Genomic DNA, 16,724 nt, shown 5'->3' with positions numbered 1-16,724 from the left:
ATCCTTGAAAAGGGAGATGGTGAAGGAAGAGGCTTTTAATAGCTTTATGGCAGGGTCCTCCTGAAGGCATATCAAAATCTTCCCACAATGAGGTGGAGTCCTGTGGCTGATGGCTGAGCATGACACTTTTGGGCCCACTCCACTTAATTCTCCTCCTCTGAGATGCTAAATTCAACATATTTCTATGCACATGTTTACATGTGCTTGGAAGATGTTCCGGAGTCCAGCCATTACAGTGCTATCTATGAAGATTTGTGTTCATGCCTGGAGGCAAAAAGTTTATGAAATTGTATGCTAGAGAAAGAAAAGCACCAAATTTTACAGGCAAGCTTTCCTCAGGCTTAAAAGGAGAAATGAAAATCTAGAAAATTAGAAGTTAATATGGTGGAATGAAAAGAACGAGACTAATCAGTAAAAACTAAAACAAGGTATACCGTGTTTATGGCAGTACTATTCACAATAGCCAAAAGGTGGAAAAAAATACAGTATTCATTCATGAATGAATAGATAAACAAAATGTAGTCTATACATCCAATGGAATGTTATTCATCCAAAAAAAAAAAAAAAGAAAGAAAGGAAATTCTGACACATACTACAACATAGATGAGCCTTGAAGGCATGCTCAGTGAGATAAGACAATCACAAAAGGACAAATATTATATGAATTCATTTATATAAGGTATCCAGATTGGTGAAATTCATAGAGGCAGAAAGTGGAAGGTAGAAAGTGGAATGGTGGTTGCCAGGGGCTGGGAATGAGAAGAATGGGAAGTAGTTTAATAGGTACAGAGTTTCAGTTCTGCAAGATGAAAAGTTACTTTCAAGAGAGTGGTTGGTTGCACAATGTGAAGATACTTGACACAAGTGAACTATACACTTAAAATGCTTAAAATAGTCAATTTTATGTTCTGTGTACTCTGCCACAATTAAAAACAACAACAACAACAAAAAATCCAACCAAACAAAAATAAGGCAAGACAAGCCAGCTGTGAAACAACACATGAGTCAACAGAGCTTTATTAACTGGTTGCTTAGATTTCTTCTAGACACAACTACATGTGGCTGGTTGGGAAGTGGGGTCAGAAAGATGATCTCAGTTGGGAGAGAAACTGTCCTGGGGAAGATCTGTTGAGGAGGGAGTTGAGTTATCCTCTGCCCTTTGCTTTCCTCTGTCTATGGCTTCTGGAGGAAAACTCGGTTTTGTGTTTTACCTCAAATACTTACACTGTCCTGGTTGGGATAGTACTGTCTCTTCAGGGTTTCTGGTATAGTCAGTCTTTCCTTGAGCACAAAAAATGATCAGACTGGTTGGTCAGATAGGAGAGTGCTGTCAGGGTTGGTTGATCTAACAGAATGTTTCACAAACTGAAATCCACAGGTTCTCTATGCAAATTTTGTAATTTATAGTAGCCTTACCTTTATAACATAAACACAATTTAAAATCATACATTTAATAATTGCAGCAACTGGATGACCAGCTTATCACTAGTGTGCTGGTATAATTCCAGCCCCCACATTTATGGTCACATCCACTCCAGTGAAGGACAAATGACATCTTGAAGCTTTGCATGAACAAAGGTAGCACCAAGTTAAACTGAGGAAAGTGGTGGGAGAATTGCATCATCACACAGCACAGGGCAGCTGTGGATAAGCATGGATAAGGGTGCCACACTCAAAGATGTTAACACTGCAACAGTACCAGCATCAAATTTGGGCTATGAAGTTATATCAGAGCTATAAATGCATGAAGAGTGTATATCTAAATTTATGTTGGTATATTTTAAGTAGCAGTATTATAAAGTTAATAATTTATGTTAACACTCAGAGTGCAGGATGACTTATTCTCTTTAGAAGTTCCAGCAGTTCTCAGTGCGAGAAGGCCATTGTATGTGGTGTGTTCATAGGCTTTATCTATATTTGATTGGACCTAGAGGGAGTCCTGTAATCAGGACTTTTTCACACCAATAAAATGATATATTGAGAATGCTGAAGTTACATTTAGAAAATCTACCCAGTATCTTTAACACAAAGAGTACATAAAACTCTACAAATATAAATAATAGCTTCCTGTGTGTGTTCATAAAGAAACTGGCACTCTGACTTAGCTTCTTCTCTCAGGCTCAGTTAGTTGATCCTCTGTCAGGGCTAGGGTTGGCTGGTTGGCTCCTTCTGTACATGCTTGTTTTATATACAGAAACTTCTAAACTTAACATCAACACATGCTCAGATTTCACTTTCAACACAATTCTAGTCATGCAGTTTTTAAGGAGTTTGGCTTCTTTAGAAAACATTTTGCAGACTGCTGCTTTCTTACTGTGCTTGTCATCCCAAGACACGCTTTGCATTTCTGCTTGTGTTCACAGCTCTTTTTGTCTTTCTCTGCCCTCCACTGGTACTCTCTGTTGTGATGTGGATCTTCCCAGAGTGGTAGGAGAGGCCCCTTGGAGCTCTGTGGGCAGGAAGTCATTTCCTGGGCAGGAACCAAGTTGAAAATAGATTCCCACTTGGGGTAGAGACTTGGGCATTCAGACACTTGCTTTGTGAAACCATTCAAGTTTCTGCTGCCAATCAGAGTTAGGGGCTTTTAGTGGTTAACCTGGCATGACCTGTATTATAAAGGTTTCACACCTCCATTATTGATTCATTTTGCAAATATTTACTAGATATTTTCTGTATGATAACCATTGTTCCAGGCCTTGCCAATACCAAGATGAATAAAATATGTCATTCATGATCTTGTGGTCTCTTTGGGGATGTAATGTGCATCTAATTAGGTTGTAATTCATTGTGACAAATGCCCTACCATATGATACAAATTCCACACCATATAATAAAGCCCTCCTAATGCAAAGAGGAAAAGCTACCAGGGGAGGTCAGGAGAGACATTCTAAATGGCATCTGAACCCCTTTTGAAGGACAAATAGATGTTCCTTTGGTGAAAAATATGGAGTGGGTAGATATTCAAGGTAGAGAGGATTTTGTGTAAAAGCTAAAAAAAGTAGAACTGCTTGGAGTTTGGGTGAAAATGTAATTTGGGATGGCTAGAGCACAAGTTTTGGCATGTGCATTGTGGAAAGAGAGAGGGTGGTGGGTTTTCACATTAGAAAGAAGCAGGGTATAGGGTCTAAAGAGGCTTAGATTCTATACCACACAGAAGCAACTGTATACCACTCCTCTGTCTTTGGATTGTTGTGTTTTTTCCTTCCTTCCTTCCTCCTCTTCTTTTTCCTTACTTATAACAGCTTTATAATTCATATACTATACAATTCATTTATTTAAAGTATACAATTCAGTGAATTTTAGTATATTCACAGAGTTATGCAACCATCACCATGATTAATTTTAGTACATTTTCATCATTTCGAAAACAATACCCTTTAGCTATCACCCCCCTCCACACACACCCCATATTCCCACATCTAAGTCCCAATCAACCAATAATCTACTTTTTGTCTCAATGGATTTATCTATCCTGGACATTTCATGTAGATGGATTCATACAATATGTGACCTTTTTGATTGGCTTCTTTCACTTAGCATGGTATATTCTCTTAAGCAGCTGTAGAATGCAAAGTGACTCAATTTCTCCTGAACTTACAAAGTGATAATTCGTGAAAGAGAAAAAGAGAAAAAAAAGCAAACAACAATGGGGTAAAAGGGCTAAACTAAAAAGGCACTCATTTCATTTGAGCTATTTTCTTTCTGGGACCATAGTTCTTCAGATGTTAAATATTTCTTATGATGACTTCTTCCAGTTCTGAGCAATGGGTAGTTTATTTGTATATACTAATCGGTAGAGATGAATATCTCTTTCCCACTTTTGTGTAGCCATTGCTTCCAGGAAGACACCACTGAATTTGGCATCTGTGCTATTTGGTACTTTATAAGCCTTATGCTTGATATTGGGTAGACACAAAACTGCTTCTCTTCCAGAATAAACTTGAAGAAATAGTGGTATAAGCAGTACCAGAACTGTTTTCATTAGTGTCGTAAAATTCACATTTGCAAATTCAACAAGGCAGCCTTGTCCATTTCATATGTTGCTGTGCAGAATTGCTGAGTTCTGAAAAGGTCTGGTTTCTTTCTCTGTGAGCCTTGCTGGCACATTTTCAAAGACCACATCCATCAGTGTGAGAAGCCTTGGGTCCGTTCCATGCAGCTGTCCTGGGTTTTATAGACCCTGAGATGGAATTTTAAAAGACTGGCTGCCATTTTGGGTTTCAGTCTAGTGATTCTCTCTCTTTCCCTACATGAACATCTGATTTTAAATTCATTTGGAAAATGACATGGTTAGCCTGAATCATCTTAGACTTCAATGTTAAAATAGAACAGAGTATGCTAGAGTTGACGCATACTATTATAGTTAAATTACTTGTCACTTATTTCTACATGACTTTAAGAATTGTTTGAATTAATAAGTTTATCAGGTATATAGATGCTAGAGAGCTTCTTCCACCTTGTTCTCTTCTCTAGCAATATGTGTCATTACACCTCTAACAAGGAGTCTATTTTAAAAACTGTGTATAGCTCTGCTTTGTCTTTTTATCTCTGTCTCTGTGTCTCTCTTTCATTTATATTTGTATTTACTAAAATAGGATTACAAATATTCTCCTAATATTTTAATTAGGAGAATTTTGCATGTGGCTTGAGGTTGTCCTCTAATGGTTTTGTAAGTGTGCTAAATGAGAATGGGAAATGGGAGAGGAGAGCAGGTGGAAGGAATGCTCCCACTCACAGAAATCCCAGCCTAGTGAAGTGAAACTTCTCTTTGAGATTAGGGAGCAACCTGACTAATCATAACAGCTGTGACCCAGAATCTGATGTGGGGGTTGGCTTCTTCCAAAACTAATTTATCAGTATGAGCAAAGAATACCCAGGCCAGGAGCAGCGATGGCAGCACACTTATCATCAGTGGTGTGGTGGGAGAGCACAGGTTTTATAGTCAGTGGACCTGTGTTGGACTTTGGAGCTCAGTCTTTTACTAGCTGTGTGATATTGGCTGAGTTATTCAATATCTCTCATCTACGATTTACTGTTTTTGTAAAAGAAATACAATATTACCTATCTTGTGGAGCTTTTGTGAGGATAAAATATGCATTGAGTGTTGCAGGTATGAAGAATTTTAGATTCAAGATTTGTCTCTGTCCTTTGATAAGACAGTGTATTACATGACACATTTGAGAATAACTGCCTGGAGATTTAGTTAGAAATGTTGCTTTATCTTCTTTGTTCACTTAGTCTTTCATTGACCTACTTGCTCATTTACTCAATATTGACCACTAAGTGCATGACACTGGGACTAGGGAGATGCTGGGAATACAATCATGACAGGTCAGACCCTGTCTAGTCTAGTGGAGGTGCTGGCCACAGTGACAGTTACAATCCACTGTGGGTAAATACTTCGCTGGGGAAAGTCCCTGGTGCTGTGGTGGCATTTGGAGAGTCAGATAACTTAGCTGAGGAGAGGTCTGGGAAAGCAGAGGCCCCAAAGATGAAAAGGTATCTAAGGTATCCAAGGAGGTATCCAAGTAGGGGTGTGGCAAAGAGCATAGAATGACAGACACACTGTGGGCAAAGAGATGGTAATAATGTGGCTCCTATAGATATCTTGGTATGTCTGGAGTGTTGACTGTGAGGGGAAATATAGAGATAAAAATAGAGATGTGGAGACAACAAAAGTTCCCTGTGCCCAGGAGTTTTCTGCTTGCCTCCCATCAGAGTTCCACAACTCTTGATGTTGACACCATGAAATCTGAAATACATTTTTCCATATAAATGTGTTAAGTGATAGTTTTATGTAGTTAGGACACTGCTGTAACACTTTCAATTGGATTTTAATTTTAATTAGTGAAATATATAAAAATTAGTGGGAGATAGTTCCTGTTTTCTGATGAGCACTGGGCTTCTTGCTCTACCTGGCTGGGCCCAGATCAGATTCACAGGATGTCTCTGCTTGGCCCATGGTGTTTGGATTTGAATGTTTGGTCAGGTGAAGCTCTTTACAAAGTGCCTCCATGGTTCCACCACTCTCTTCTTTTTTAACATCTGGCACAGTTCCTCACAATGGTATTACCTGACTTGGTCCCTGGAAGCACGGAATTCAGAAATTCTTTCTCTAGGTGGCAGAGGCTAGGCATAGATCATCGTTTCTGTCTGATTCATCATTTGCCTGGTGTTAGTCCATAAACCAAGTCAAGTGTGACAATTGAGGCAATTGGAGGTGCCTTCTTAACATTCCACAAAATGTTGCTTTTTCTTTTCTGTTCTTTCTGCTTCCTTCCTATCTCTTATCTTGCACTACTAGGGCTTTTCTAGTTCAATTACATTAAATTCAGCAAAGGTATATGGGACATTCACTATGTGCCTGCCACTTAGGGTGAGTGGCTAACAAACTGCAGTGGGTACCCCCCAGGAGTTTGCAGCACAGGGATGGACAAATAGAGGCCTGCTCTCATGGTGGGGAGTAGCCCTATTGGGGGCAGAGTCTACAGAAGCTTTGGGGAGGAGCACCTGAGACACTTTGGGAACCAGAAAGAGGCCTCAAGGACCAGCAGATATTAGACATATGCAGGTGTATTCCAGGTGCAGAGTAAAACAGTAGCAAAGGATCTAACACTTAAGCTGGTGTACACAAGACATGGCAGGACTGAGCCAGTGGGTGAGGGCAGAAAGGAGTGAGTGGAAAACCATGGGAACTGAGGATGCAGAGGCCAACTCTAACCTTTCCTGTCTCTCCTCAGAGGTGTGTAGAATATTACTTAGCACCTCCTGGCAACTCTCCTAGCTGAGATGGACGCTGACTCCTGCCCTATGGGAAGTGTGTAATTTTGAAAAGTTTCCTTAGAGGAAAGAGTCCTAGGAGAGTAGAGGGGCTGAGCCTGCAGTAGCAGGAAAGGTGGATTCAAAGCAAACCCAAAATAGCTCTTGGGGGTTGACCGGATAGACATTAGACTGCTGGTCTGTGTGGGTGTAACCCTGGGAGGCCAGAAAAATGGTGAGAACAAAGAAGTGATCCACCTTCTAGAGAGCAAGAGAGAAAATGTTGCTGTTTGGGTCCCAGCTCAGCAAATGATAGAAAATATTACTACCCAAAAAGCCATATTAAAGAAATTTCAAACTGCAAAAAATTTTTGAATGCCATAGGGAAAAACTCACTTTATTGATAGACGAGTACCAAGATGATTACTGATCCTTTATAATAATACTATTATTATAAAGTAATATCTGGACTCGTTTGGGATATAACAACAGGGAGGCAGCTTTCTAATTTCTCTTCCTGAGCTGGGGAGAATTCAACCCTTCTAGGTTGCTATCATTAGGCGTGTGATGTCTCATTAGGAAAATGCACTTGGCCTTAGAAAGTGGATAGTCTGAAGTCTTCTCCTCTTGCATCTGTCTCTGGTCTTTATGTGTAAAGCCACCTACCTAAGAAGACCAAGGGTCAGGGTGCTGTAAACATTAACATTTATGCCTTTTTGGTTTCTTCTTTCATCACTGTTGTTTTGGGAACACGGTGCAGGGAAGTGATGCTGCTAGCCTGTCAGACTGCCCTGGGCTGCCTGGCGTCCCTGCTGGATGATTTCCTCATCTTAGAGCTGCAGGAAGTAGCAGCACCAGGACAATGAGCACACACCTCATCCTGGTGGAAAGGACTGACTTCAGGGAAGGAGGTTTAGATTTCAAGTAAACAGAAGGGAGGATTTCATAGGTTTCTCGGAAACGCCTGGACCTGACGCTTGTCATCTGCTACTAAATTTGTTCTTTTTTTTTCCCCTTGCACAGCATATAATAGCATCCATGGCACAGATTCCAGGATGAATTTAGATAAACAATTTGGCTCTTGAGGACTTTTACCTGTTATGTGTCCAAGAAATGTCAAGGGTTATAAGCCTGACTCAGGACTACTCAATTAAAGTAGCAGGAATAGAAAAAATCAGCAGTCTAGCTGATCATGCTCTCTCCTTATTTTATTTTTTGATCTTGTAATTTTCATTGCTCTCAATAAACTGTTAGAGGTAAAACTTTTTGTCCTTTCAGCTTTTATGTGGTGTGTAAGCTGATCGCAGCATGTAGGTAATGTTGTGGAGAGCTTCAGTTTCACCTCCACCCTCTTCCTGGGCAGGTATAATGCATCTTCCAAATCTTGAACACCCAGAGCCCCTGTACACTATTATTAAACTGGTTACTGAGAGCATATTATTTGTTCATGATTCTGTCTCCCCAGGTGGTCCTGGAAACCCATTAGGATCCATCTGTCACTGACTTTTGTGTTCTTACTGTGAGCACAGTGCCTGGCACATAGGAGGCACATATTTGGTGTTATGTGGTCATCTTGATTCTGGGATATCATGATTTTGGCTGCCAGCTGACAAGGGAGTAGAGTGAAAGCCTCATAGAGAGACAGCTACAAGGTAGAGGAAAGAGCAAATGATTTGAAAAGATCCAGATTCATTTTCGGTTTACTAGCTGTTTCTGTCACCTGGGGTAAATCATCAATTTGATCTTTTGTCACCCAGAAAGTGATAATACTGCTTTCCTTCTATATTTGTGAGAGAGGATTAAATGATGTAATATATATAAAAATGCTTTATCAACTATGATGAGTTTTATGTGGAAGTAGCATACTGATTAGTGGAAAGAAGCACCTGTACTGGGGAATTGGGACAGCATTTTCCTGTGGGGTTCTCTCACATTCTTTTTAAAATATTTTAAAATATATTTTATTGATTATACTATTACAGTTGTCCCATTTTTTCTCCCCTTTATTCCCCTCTACCCTGCACCACCCCTTCCACCAGCATTCCCCCCACAAACCCCCTCAGATCATGTACATGAGTCATACATATAAGTTCTTTGGCTTCTCCATTTCCCATACTATTCTTAACCTCTCCCTGTCTATTTTGTTCCTACCATTTATGCTTCTTATTCTTCGCACCTTTTCCCCCATTCCCCCCAGCCGTTGATAACCCTCTGTGTGATCTTCATTTCTGTGAACTGTTCCTGTTCTAGTTATTTACTTTGTTTTTGTTTTTGTTTTAGGTTCAGTTATTGATAGCACTTTGTTGTCATGTTACTGTTCATATTTTTATCATATTCTTTTTCTTAGATAAACCCCTTTAACATTTCATATAATAAAGGCTTGGTGATAATGAATTCCTTGAACTTTACTTTACCTGAGAAGCACTTTATCTACCCTTCCATTCTAAATGATAGCTTTGCTGGATGGAGTAACCTTGGATGGAGGTCCTTGCCTTTCATGACTTTGAGTACTTCCTTCCAGCCCTTTATGGCCTGCAAGGTTCATTTTGAAAAATCAGCTGATAGTCTTATGAGAACTCCTCTGTAGGTAACTGCCTCCTTGTCTCTTGCTACTTCTAGGATTCTGTCCTTCATTTTAATCTTGGGTAATGTTATTATGATGTGCCTTGGTGATGTACCTTGGTATGTTCCTCCTTGGGTCCAATTTCTTTGGGACTCTCTGAACTTCCTGGACTTCCTGGAAGTCTATTTCCTTTGCCAGATTGGGGAAGTTCTCCATTATTCTTTCAAATAAGTTTTCCATTTCTTCCTCTACCTCTTCTCCTTCTGGTACCCCTATAATTAGGATATTGGAACATTTCAAGATATCCTGGAAGTTTCTAAGCCTCTCCTCATTTTTCTGAATTCTTGTTTCTTCATTCTTTTCTAATTGGATGTTTCTTTCTTCCTTCTGGTCCACTCCATTGATTTGAGTCCCAGTTTCCTTCCCAACACTATTGGTTCTCTGTACATTTTCCTTTATTTCACTTAGCGTAGCCTTCATTTTTTTCATCTAATTTGTGACCAAATTCAACCAATTCTGTGATCATCTTGATTACCAGTGTTTTGAACTGTGCATCTGAAGGTTGGCTATCTCTTCATCATTTAGTTGTATTTTTTTCTTGAGCTTTGATGTGTTCTTTCATTTCAGCCATTTGTTTTTGTCTTGACACACCTATTAAGTAGTGAGGGGTGGAGCCTTAGGTATTCACCAGGGTGGGGCAGTCCATGTCAACAGGTTGTGATGCTGTATGTGGGGTGGGTATCCTGGAGGGAACAATGGTGCTTGCTCCACTCTCTGCCAGATTTCGGTCACTTCCCCTGCTTCCCACAAGCAAATTGGGCCCTTTTGGTGCTGATTCTGTGTGGGCGGGTTTGTGTACATTGTAGGACCCTGTGGATATCTCCAACAAACTCTCTTGTGAGGCTGGGAGTTCCACCCAGCACCTTGACCCCCCACAGGTTTTTTGATGGTGTTTTAAGGCTTTATTTCCCCATGCTGGGACCCTGGGTTTCATGGTCTGTCTTGCTCCCCAGCTTCACCTGGTTTATCCATTCAAGAATGTGGGACTGACTGGCCTGCCAGTTGCCTTGTGCACTGCACCCCTCCACAATCTGCTGCCTTGCTGGGTCCACCTGCTGCTGCCTTGTGTGCCCTGGGTCTGCCAGCCACTGCTTTTTTTGCTGAGACCTCTCTCTGCCTGGCCACCTGACTCTGCCCCTCCTACCAGTCTGAATGAATGTGTCTACTTTAACTCCTTAGTTGTCAGGCTTCCATACCATTCAATTTTCTGTCAGTTTGGGTTGTTTTTTGTTTCTAAACTGTTGCTGTCCCTATTTTGGTTGTGTGAGGAGGCACAGTATGTCTACCGACACCTCCATCTTGGCTGGAAGTCTTGAGACAGAGGTTTTTATAAGTAGGGAGAGGGGAACAGGAAAAAAGAGATCAAGAGAGAGGATTTGAAAGTTCTCTACATGCAGATGAGCACAGTGCATTCCAATAAGGCAAGTGATGGCCCACTGTGTATCATCCTAGTTTAGTCATCATGCATTTATGTCATCCTGGCTTCATGTCATCCTGGCTCCATGGATGAAGGTTAGCAAATCTCCCTGATCTGGGATACTTGAAGTTCAGAGTCTATACATTTTCAAACTAGTTCCTAGGATTCCTTTACACACATGCTGTTCATCTATATGAACAGCTACTAGTCAGTGTCAGCACTTATAGAAACAATGTCAAAAGAATAGTGGGTGGGTTACAACTTCCCACCATTATAATTTTCCACTATTATATATCTAGTTATAGAAAGAGACATATGTATTTCTGGTTTATCTGCCCCCAGACTAGACATTAATAATGATTGTCACTCTTTAATGAACAAGATCAGCATTTTCTACCAGCCAGACTTTATAAGCAGTTAGAATTCTTACCTGTGTCCTGAAAATGAAGTACTTCAAAGCATGATTAAGTAGAACCTTAATAACCAGGACCCTCAAATCACTACAGTCATGTCACTGTGTTTAGTATTCATGAGAAAGATTAGCAAGTGACACACAAAGCTGGTGTGTCAGGATAACGTATTAAGATATTAATTTGTACTTTCTTTGTGCTGTGATGGAAAAATGTAATGAGACACTGTTGTGCTTTATTTTATCTCACCTTTCTCAGTCTAAGAAAGCAGACAGGTATTTTACAGTCACCTGATTATGAATTCCTGGGGAAGAATACAGAGATGAAGATCTTTGGGGTTTACAAATGAGAACTGAGAGAGTGGGCACTTATCCTGAGACTGTGGAGCTGGTGGAGATTGGTGGGTCTGCTGAGTCATGGCACTCTCCCCTCTTCTCTGTACAGGTTAGCAATGAGACCTTGAACAGAAATGGTTGTATAAATTCCCTAGGGGCTGAAGCCCAGGAAATGGGGCCACTGGCTTTAACAACAACTGGTTTCTTCTGCCCATGGCCTGGGCTGGAAATACCAGGGACTAGGACTTGAAGAAATATTTTTTTTTTGTATGACCCTGGTAGGTCAGGAAGCCCCGATAGGTACTGAGATTAAATTTTGGAATTACTGCTCAGAGTTAGATTGAATGAAAATAAATGTGATATTTCTTAAAAGGCTGAAATGAGTTTGCAAACTTACCATAACTTGGCTGACAGTATTTATTTTATTTTAGAGATGTGATTTCCAGGGAGCTCTATGATGTCAATTGATACCCAGTCCAGTTTCCAGCACTGACATCTTCAGCACTAAAGTGACTTGGGGGATTTGGGGGTGGAACAGGAGGAAAGCTGACAGCCAAGTTTCAGAACTCAGAATGGTGGGATGTGGAGAAGACTATGGTTCACCTGAGCCAGGGGCTGGAAGTGTTTTTCATCCCTCTTCCCATTTCAAGTCCCTGAAGCCCCTATACATCATGACAATGGGAAACCAGGTAACCAGGTACTGTGCTAAGTATGTTATACACATCAACTCATTAAATTACCCTAACAGCCTGGGAATATGGGCACTGCCATTAGTCTCCCATTTTAAGAGAACTGACCCCCAAACTGAGGTATAAAGATGCTCAAGATCATATATCTGGTAATGAAAAAAGCCAGGAGTGAACCAAGTAGTCTGGCTTTAGAATTCATTCTCTTAGCAACTATATTCTCCTGAGAGTTAATCTTGATCTATCATGAATGGGTTGGGTTATTGTTACTGGACAGTGCTCATGGGTGCTCAGGAAGCTGAAGCAAGCAAGACTCAAAATCATCAAGGAAAGTCACATATACATATTTTATGTGTTATTAAGGGGTAAGATATTTTTATTTTTAAGACCAGTTTTTATAAGTTCTGAAACAAAAAAAGGATTTCAGTTGTTTCAATTCAGAAACACTGAGCAATTCTATTTCTAGCACATTTTGGTCAATCTAGATTTTACTTAAACAAATAACTTTCAGTAACTGAAGTGATCTTGAAGCAGATGAAGGCAAATCCCTCCCTTACTTTGTAAGTAAACCAAATCTGGTCTGGTATGTGGTACTCTTCTTTGGAAACACTGAAGAATAAGGAATGGCATGAGGATCTCAGGAAGAAATCTCAACAACGATATATTTGCTTTCCAGCAAGAATCCTGAATTCTGGCAGAGTGTTTGAGAAAAATACTGAATAAATTGTTTCATCTGGACCATTCCATTTAAATGAAATTTGATTAAGGATTTAGAGAGCATTATTATTACCTTTGGGGAATTCCTGTGGGGATGTAAATAGAGCTTAGTATTTATTTATAGGTAAACACCCAAAAGGTCATAACAGGTGAGGGTTTAAGGATATGACAACAATAGGACTTTATGGTTGGGTATTTTCCATGTAACACTACTTTCTAGATGTGGAAAGCAGGAACAGTACAATGGCATTGGTCCAGTCAAGAGAGGATAAAGTATACGAAACAAAATGGCATCAGTCATGTCAACCATTTGGCTGCCAGTCAGCCATGATACCGTGGTTCAAGAAGGAAACTACCTAAGTCACACCATGTCCCCTGAGAAGAGCAGACTCATCTGGGGTACTGAGGGAAGCTTGTCACAGAGAAGGCAGGTAATGAGTAATACTTGAATAGAAGAATAAGTAGACAAATGAATGGGTAGATGGAGAAATAGATGGATAGAGTCAGAAACCCAGGTCCAAAGGGACATTTGGATCAGAAATAAAATGCAGTAGCAAGCTACTAAGGATAAAAGGGTTGTCAGAAACCATCCAGATAGTGTCATTCAATGATTTTCTCACTTCTGAGACCTACTGTTATTGAGACAGACAGCCCTGGAGCAGCTCCCTTGACAGAGGGAATAATAAGGTAGCCTCAAGGCTTCGAAGACATGAAGCTTCTTGGTTGTTATACTCTCTTAGAATAAAATGAAAACCTCTTATAGAGTATAAATGTATCTATTTGTTTATGATCACTCTGACATATAACCCTGGGTTGAGAATAGCATGAGAAATGTCATTTTCAAACCTAGTGTCATGAGCATATGTTCCACAATGTAGTCTTTCCTGTAAGTCAGCTGGGCAGCTGCCCAGCTAGCTGCCCATAGAGCAACCTGGCACCAAGGATCAGGCAAGAGCCACAGAAGGTAATTATGCTCTTCACTCAGCTTTTATTGAATTCAGGTTCACTCAAAGTAGAACATCAAAATACATTAATATCCTGCTCAAACTCTAACAATCTATAAGGCATATAATACACACATACAATAATCAATGGGAAATAATGAACTTGAATCCCAGAGCCTCAAACAAACAGTTTCTGGAGACAGCACAGTGGGCAAGGGAGCCATCAGTGGCTTTCCCTAAAGCCACTCTCAGACTCATTTTCCCAAACCTCTTCTGTGGCCACACTGGCCACTGTAGTGCAAGGTTGACTGGTCTGCAGTTTTTATCTACATCTGGGGGAGGGAGACCACAGTTCCCTCTTGGCTCCCCTTCTTCCTAAGAAGTGGAACTCATCCTCATATCACACTCTATCTTCTTTAATGTCTTGGTTGATATGGCCAGGTGAAAAAGCTTTTGGATCTTCAAATGTCAAAAAGAAAAAAAGCTTTGATAAAATTTGACTCCTGATAAAACCTTTTCTCTTAATAGTCTTACCTAATTTTCTCTTACTTAATTATCTCTTCCTTATTTTTCTCTTAAAAGTCTTACAGTGAAGTACAGTTTGAAATTCACAGCAGAAGCAATAGTGTCTTTTCTCCACTTAGCATATCCCCTTCTTGGGGGTGTGTGGCTCAACAGCATGAACTGGTTTTAATGGCAGATGAGCTGCAGAGTAGAGGGCAACAAATAGTCACTAGGAAGAGACAGTGAGCAATAGTTCAAAGCACCCCTGGATAAATGGAAACCTGTGTGGGCCCCTATTTTCCACTGCCTTTGCCCCAAGTTGTGCTATATTTCATGTGACATGAAAATATTGCCTCCTTCTTTATATTGGGTTCTGATTTATGTGGTGTTATTGAAGGTCAAACCTTGAACCAAAGCCCCTGAGCTGGGAAGCCCTACCAGTGTGCACAGGAGTCCTGTGTGTAGGACTCAGCTTTGAAGACATGAAGCTGAGATGCCGTGTCATCTCTGTACTGTACCCCCAGACAATTTGGCCCTGTATTCAGAAGAAGCAGCCCCAGGGTGTCACCATCTGTTAGACCAGCAAACCATAGACACTTCTCCAGTGGGTGCCCTTCAGTTTTCACTCTCTGTATTTTCACTAACTTCAAATGCAAGCACACTCTCAAAACTTAGGCAGCTTGAGCCCTGGCTGGCGTAGCTCAGTGGATTGAACGCAGGCTGCGAACCAAAGTGTTGCAGGTTCGATTCCCAGTCAGGGTACATGCCTGGGTTGTAGGCCATGACTCCCAGCAACCACACATTGATGTTTCTTTCTCTCTCTCCCCTCTTCCCTTCCCTCTCCAAAAATAAATAAATAAAATCTTTAAAAAAAAACTTAGGCAGCTTGAAGATTATTTTTCAAGGACCTAGACAATAAGGTTAACGCAAGGATAATTCTTGGCCCTGTCTTTTGGCTATAACCTACTCCTTTTGTCTGACATTATGGCTCTATTTCCAGTCATCATAGGGGGTGCAGTCTACCAAGTCCTGTGTAGGAAGCACTTCCTAAGTTTCTCATCATTATGGCTTGAGGATTCAAACATTTCAGACTTGGTCATGCCTCTGTGTCTTTATATATTTTATTCTTTCTTAGAATGCATTCTACTCATAGTCCTCGATTTAACAAGCATTTACTGAACTACCTGAGCATTTTCTCTAGGTACCAACCTGGTCTAAGTCCTTTAGGCATTTATCTGGCATGAAATTCCATATCCTGGGGGACTGCTTTGATTGTTCCCTCTCCCTTTTACATCTTTTTCTCCCTTTCCTCTTAGCCCTGACTTAGGGGCTCCTCCTCTGCTCCCTTAGAACATGTTGCACACCTAATTGCTTTCCTGGTCAACACCTTTTTTGACCTTTTTAATTCCTGAAAGGACAAAGATGGTGTCTTGTTCACCTAGCACACTATCTGCACATAGAAGACTTTCAGTAGAATTTATTAAATGAGTGGATAAATAAATGATTGGTATTTATGTATTTTTGAAATCCCATCCTGGTTAAGGATTAAGAATATATTCCTGGAACTGGAAAAACCAGACCAGAGCAATTTAGTGTGATTTTAATTTTAACCTGAACTTGAGACTCTAGGCTGAATAAACAGAAGACGGAAAAAAACATATTGGATTTAAGGAATGGCAATTTTCTAAATGTTTAAATTTTTAAAAATCCCATGCAATTTTGCCCACAAAGAGGAAAGAAAAATGTTGTCATGACAGAGTTGTGAATTTTCTCTTGTCTCCAGGGCAACAAAGTGAAGAATTTTAGAAAAAGAAGGAGAGGAATTGAGACAGTCTCACAAAGATAATTCACTTTTCCAACCAAAAGTCATTAAAAAGAAAGACTTCATTAAAACAGAAGGATGGGAATCAAAACCAAAATAAAAGGAGATGAGATGGATTCCCTATATATAACTTCTCTTGGTGGAGACAGAGCAGGAGATGGTGAAACAATGGAAATTTTACGAGTATTCAACTCTTTTGAGACATAACTGTGCAGTATTTTTGATGTTTACAGCAGGGAAGAAATGTCAAGTACGAACTGAGTGGGTAAGTCATGTTACAAGAGGCCAACTGAGAAATCCAATCAGCCCTTGGAAGTATGTGAAGGAATAAGGTGACATCAATTCCCTGAAAAACCTGTTAGGGGAACAGAGCTGCTCTGAAGGATTGCCTACCCTATAGTTTTGCTCTAGCACCTGGAGTGCTCCATCAGGAGCCAATTTCAGGCATGGTTGTTCCCTTCCTGATTCTGGCATTCTGTGAATTAGTTTGTTGTCATGGAAACAACC

The sequence above is a fragment of the Phyllostomus discolor genome, chromosome 11, assembly GCF_004126475.2.
Source record: "Phyllostomus discolor isolate MPI-MPIP mPhyDis1 chromosome 11, mPhyDis1.pri.v3, whole genome shotgun sequence".
In the NCBI taxonomy this organism is placed as follows: Eukaryota; Metazoa; Chordata; class Mammalia; order Chiroptera; family Phyllostomidae; genus Phyllostomus; species Phyllostomus discolor.
The sequence above is the reverse complement of the archived record's forward strand: the minus strand, read 5'-3'. Positions refer to the sequence as shown.